Genomic DNA, 5,529 nt, shown 5'->3' with positions numbered 1-5,529 from the left:
TAAGAACTCTGTCAGTTCTCGTCTGGGTCTTTCAATACGGCCCGTACGTTTATTTAGGATTTGTGCAACTTCTTTCTCAGCGGAGCTCTTCATCGTGACTGGTGGGCGCCTTAGCATGTTTCGTTGTTCGTCCTCGGGATCGGGATGATAGGGCTTCAGGATACTCACATGGATGACAGGATGAATCTTCATCCATGAGGGTAACTGATCCTTATATGAGGTTCTCCCGACCTTCTCAATTACCTCCACTGAACCTTCGTATTTTCTTACTAACGTTGGTCTTTTTGGCCTCGGAAACGAAACTGTTTCGGTCGTAGCTTGATCAAGACCTTGTCCCCGGCTTGAAACTCGAGGGCCTTCCACTTCTTATCAGCCCACTTTTTCATCCTTCTTGATGTTTTTTCTAGGTAGGCGCGAGCTATCTCAGAGGTTTTACTCCACTCTTTAGTGAAGTTATGTGCTTGAGGACTTTTGCCTGCATAAGGGTGGTCCACCAAGTGTGGCATGAGTGGCTGTCTACCGCACACCACTTCGAAGGGCGTTTTTCCGGTCGCGGAACTCTGCTGGCTATTGAAGCTGAACTGAGTCACATCTAACAATTGGACCCAGTTCTTCTGCCTAGCGTCGATAAAGTGACGCAGATATTCCTCGAGCATACTATTGAAGCGTTCCGTCTAGTCGTCAGTTTGGGGATGATAGCTAGAGGAGATATTCAGTGTTGACCCCAATATTTTGAACAATTCTGCCCAGAATGTCCAGTGAATCTTCCGTCTCGATCGCTAACAATGCTCGTGGGGACGCCCCATAATTTCACGATGTGTTTGAAGAACAGCTGGGCAGTCATCACGGCTGTGCACGTTTTCGGCGTCGGGATGAAAGTGGCATATTTTGAGAACCGATCGATGATAACAAGGATTGATTCAAACTCTCCCACCTTGGGCAAATAGGTGATGAAGTCGAGAGACATGATCTTCCATGGTCTAGAGGGCACAGGTAGGGGTTCCAGCAGACCCGGTAATTTCGCTCTTTCGACCTTGTCTTGTTGGCAGACAAGGCAAGTCTTGGTAAATTGCATGACATCGTCTCGAAGGCTTGGCCAATAGTAGCCTTGTTTCAGAAGGGCATAAGTCCTCTGCCAACCATTATGTCCTACCCATGGTGTGTCGTGACACTCCTTCATCAGCGACCTTCGTAACTCCCCAGATCTGGGGATGTAAAGGCGATTGCCCTTGGTGTATAGTAGATCGTCTTCCACACAAAACTGGCGTGTCTTCCCCTCTTTGGCCAACTGTATGATGGCCTATGTCGCTGTGTCGTTTGTCAAGTGAGTTTTGACAGTTTCTCGTACTATTGTACTCAACGTACTTGCTTGTAGGCGGGTGAACATGCACAGGGCCGCATGTTTGCTCTTTCAGCTAAGAGCATCGGCCCCTTGGTTACTTTTCCCCGGTCTATGTTCGAATTGGAAGTCAAACTTCGCTAGACACTCCTGCCACTGTGCCTGTTTCGACGACAACTTCAGTTGGTTGAAGAAGTGGCAAATGGAGTTGTTGTCGGTCTTGACCACAAACTTGGCCCCAAGAGATACTGTCTCCAGGCCCTCAAGCAGTGAACTACTGCTAACATCTCTTTCTCGGAGGCTGCATACCCCCGTTCGGCATCATTTAGTTTCCTACTCTCATACACAATGAGGTGTCTGTCTTGGAGGAGGACACCGCCCAACACGAAGTCAGAAGCATCAGTCTCTACTTCAAATGGCTTGGTCACGTTGGCAATTCCGAGGACCGACCCCTCAATCATCGCTTTCTTCAAGCCCTTAAAGGCAGCTTGACATTCAGAAGTCCAGCTCCATTGGCTATCTTTCTTCAACAGTTCGGTTAATGGCCCTATTCTTCTCGAGAATCCTTCTAAGAACCGCCTATAGTAGTTGGCTAGTTCGAGGAAGGATCGTAATTCGGTCACGGATGATGGTACCCTCCAGTCTCTGATTGCGGCCACCTTGTCCTCTTCCATACCAATCCGACCATACTCAATCACGTGGTCGAGGAAATTTATGCGCTCTTGGGCAAAAGAGCACTTCTCTCTTTTTACATACAACTGATTTTTCCTCAGCTTTTCGAAGACTAGTTGGAGGTGATGTCGATGGTCCTCCAGCGAGGCACTATAGACCACAATGTCATCGAGATACACTACGACGAATTTGTCGAGGTATTTGTGAAACACTTGGTTCATTAAGGTACAGAAAGTTGCTGGAGCATTGGTGAGGCCAAAGGGCATCACGAGGAATTCGAAGGCTCCATATCTCGTGACACAGGTCGTCTTAGGTTCGTCTCCTTCAGCAATTCGGACCTGATAATATCCCGATCGTAGGTCCAGCTTCGAGAAATACTTAGCGTCGTGAAGCCGATCAAATAAGTCAGTAATGATAGGAAGGGGATATTTGTTGCGGACTGTGAGCTTGTTCAAGGCCCAATAGTCGATGCACAATCGGAGGCTCCCATCCTTCTTCTTTTGGAAAAGTACTGGGGCTTCGTAAGGGGCCTTCGCCGGTCTGATAAATCCTGCATCTAACAATTCGTCTAACTGTTTTCAGAGTTTGGCCAATTCTGGCGGGGCCATCCGATATGCATTCTTGGCATGCGGCTTTGCCCCTGGTAACAACTCAATCTCATGGTCAATCCCCATTCGTGGGGGTAAGGACTTGGGCAAGCTTTTAGGCATGACATTCCGATACTCTTCTAAGACAAATAGAACGTCTTGGGGGATCTCCTCTTCAGTGGATTCAACTGATTCTATCGGGATGGCCATGAACGTGGGTTCGCCGTGGGCCAGGCCTCTCTTCAATTGAAGGGCTGAGATCATTCTCACCCCATTTAGCTGCTTGATACTGGCTTGTACTACGGTGGGTGTAGATCCGGTAATGACTAGACATTTGGCGAGGGGCATTGGTATGACTTTATGTTCAAGTAGGAACTCCATCCCCAATACCACGTCAAAATCATCCATCTTGACAATCACGAAGTCAACGAGGCCCTTCCAGTCTCCTAACTTCACTGGAGTTCTCTTCGCTATCCCCGTAATCGGTAGGGCTGCAGAATTCACAACTTTCATCTTCGCTGCATCTCTTTCCCTAGTCAAGTTCAGGCGGCGGGCTTCCGTTTCAGCCATGAAGTTATGGGTGGCCCCAGAGTCGACCATAGTGTTCTTGGCTGATCTTTGGTTGACCCAAGCATCCACATACATGAGTCCTTTCTCTAGTGGCTCTGTCGCCTTTCCCATTTTCTTCTGGAGCTCAGATAAGAATTTCAATGCCCCCATCCTGGGATTCTCAATTTCTGCAGCTGGCTCGATTACCGTCTCCTCCAATTCAGCCTTGTCATTGGAGGCAGAGGCTAATGTGGCTTGAAAAGCATTGAACGCGGTTCGATTTGGACATTCGCCCGCCCTGTGTGGCCCTCTACATATGAAACAAGACAGGGGGCGATTGTAATTGTTATGCTGTGTTGGCGGCCCCCGCCAGTTGTTTCCTGATCTCGGTTGGGATGATTTACGGTCCCCCCCTGTGTTCTTGTCTCCTCCCCTAGGTCAAAAAGAACTTGAACGACTGTTTCTAATTCCCCCATTTGAGGAAGTTGACTGCTTCCTCACATCTTGCGAGTCAGTGCTAAGGTCGTATAGTCGTTCAGCTGCCGCATAGGCAGAGGGGAGATCTCGTACTCTCTGTTCATATAGTTTTCATTTCGCCCACGATTTCAGCCCTTCAACAAAGCAAACGACATTGTCTTTTTCAGACATATCTCGTATGTCCAACATGAGTCCTTCAAACTGTTTTACGTAGTCCCTGATGTTACCCATTTGCTTCTGTTCTCAGAGTTTTTGTCGAGCCAAGATCTCGACGTTTTCAGGGAAGAACTGCGAGCGAAGTTCTTGTTTCAATCTGTCCCAAGTATCAATAGTGCATCGTCCTTCCTGTATGTCTGTAAATCGTGATCTCCACCACAATTTTGCATCTTCAGCCAGATGCATTGTTGCTAGTGTGACTTTCGACTCTTCAGTCACTGTGTTCGTCGCCTTGAAGTATTGCTCAAGGTCGAAGATAAAATTTTCCAGGGCTTTTGCTTTTCGCACCCCACAAAAGGGTTTCGGTTCTGGGATTTTTATTCGGCTTACTGCCATTACTCCCCAGATGGGGTTTGTTTCCCTACCGCTCGGATGGTGAGATTCACTCTCGCACTTACATCCGCTATCTCGGCTTTGACAACGTCAAGGGCCGACCGAAAGTCTTCAGACAAATTGGTTACCATCTGAAGTATTGCTTTTTGGGAGCCATCCAACTCTTCGACGTGCTCCTCTATGTGAGCAACAGAGCCCGATGAGCTATCACCACGTTCAAAGCTGTCGGACCGTGCTGTTTTAGTCTCGAGGGTCTCTACCTTCATCATCAATTGTCTGACGGGTAATCCATCTAGGCGGCCCACTACCGCATCAATTCCATCGGCTTTTTCAGCAACTTCTTGTAGCCGAGTCTCTAGGAAATGGACACTATCCGGGACCTCTCTCAGGTAGAGCATTTGCCCTTCCATCTCTACCAACCTATCCACATGGGACTTGTTCAGGTTTTCGTCGCCGCATGATCACCGATCTTCCCTCTGTGAGCCGACTTGGCTCTGATACCAACTGTCATAATCGCTCTTTCGGAAGCTTTTCTTAGCGATTGTGCGGCACTTGTTCCTGCTCACGAACAAGTCAGCCAACTCGAATACAGACTGTTGGTGGCACACCGAGTGCCTCTCGCAACCTCCACCCCCGTTTTAGGGAAAACAATTTTAGAAAACGAGTTTGGAAAAAAGGTTTTCGTAAGAAGTTTTTGTGAGTGTGAATGAAGAAAGAAAGATTGTAGTAGACTAGAAAGCAATAAGCAACAACAACAGCTTTATAGAGCACTACTCCGGGTATGAGGAAGTGATGGTTAGTCTTATCCCCGTTTAGTGCATTTTGAACAAAAAGCCAACTGGCTCCCTTGCATATGCAAAAGGGCGAGTGGTCACTTACAATGAAAATGTAAAGAAAGCAAGCTAACTAAGCTAATACAATATAAGATATGAAAGTATGCTAGAAGGGGGTTGGATCGGGCATGCGGCCATGGGCAACAGGCCATGGACAAGCATGACCGTGACACTGGGCATCCCCATATCCTTAAGTCATGTAAATTACTTTTACGTCATCTCTAGAGCTCGTAAGGTGTCTCAAAAACACTTTTCAATGGAACCATGTTCAAAATATACACCGCAGTTTTAACTGTGTGTACCCCAAAAAGAATTTGGCAACTGGGCATAACTCATCATAGAACGAACTATGTCTAACAAGGTTCTATTTCTCCTTTATGCCACACCATTTTGCTTATGTGTGCCAGGTGCTATGCGTTGTGACTGGATTCCGTGTTCTATCAAGTAGTCCTGGAATTTCAAGTCCATATACTCACAACCTCGATCTGATATAAATGTTTTAAGCTTTTTACCTAATTGGTTC

General features: G+C 47.3%; 1 pseudogene; it reads right to left on the bottom strand.

The window, feature by feature from the left end:
* Positions 1-1,411: 1,411 nt before the first annotated feature.
* On the bottom strand, positions 1,412-4,684 carry LOC150032561 (uncharacterized; annotated as a pseudogene).
* Positions 4,685-5,529: the final 845 nt, after the last annotated feature.

The sequence above is a fragment of the Benincasa hispida genome, chromosome 11, assembly GCF_027475165.1.
Source record: "Benincasa hispida cultivar pf3 chromosome 11, pf3_genome.v1.1, whole genome shotgun sequence".
Lineage (NCBI taxonomy): Eukaryota > Viridiplantae > Streptophyta > Magnoliopsida > Cucurbitales > Cucurbitaceae > Benincasa > Benincasa hispida.
This window is presented reverse-complemented; position numbering and strand designations above follow the sequence as displayed.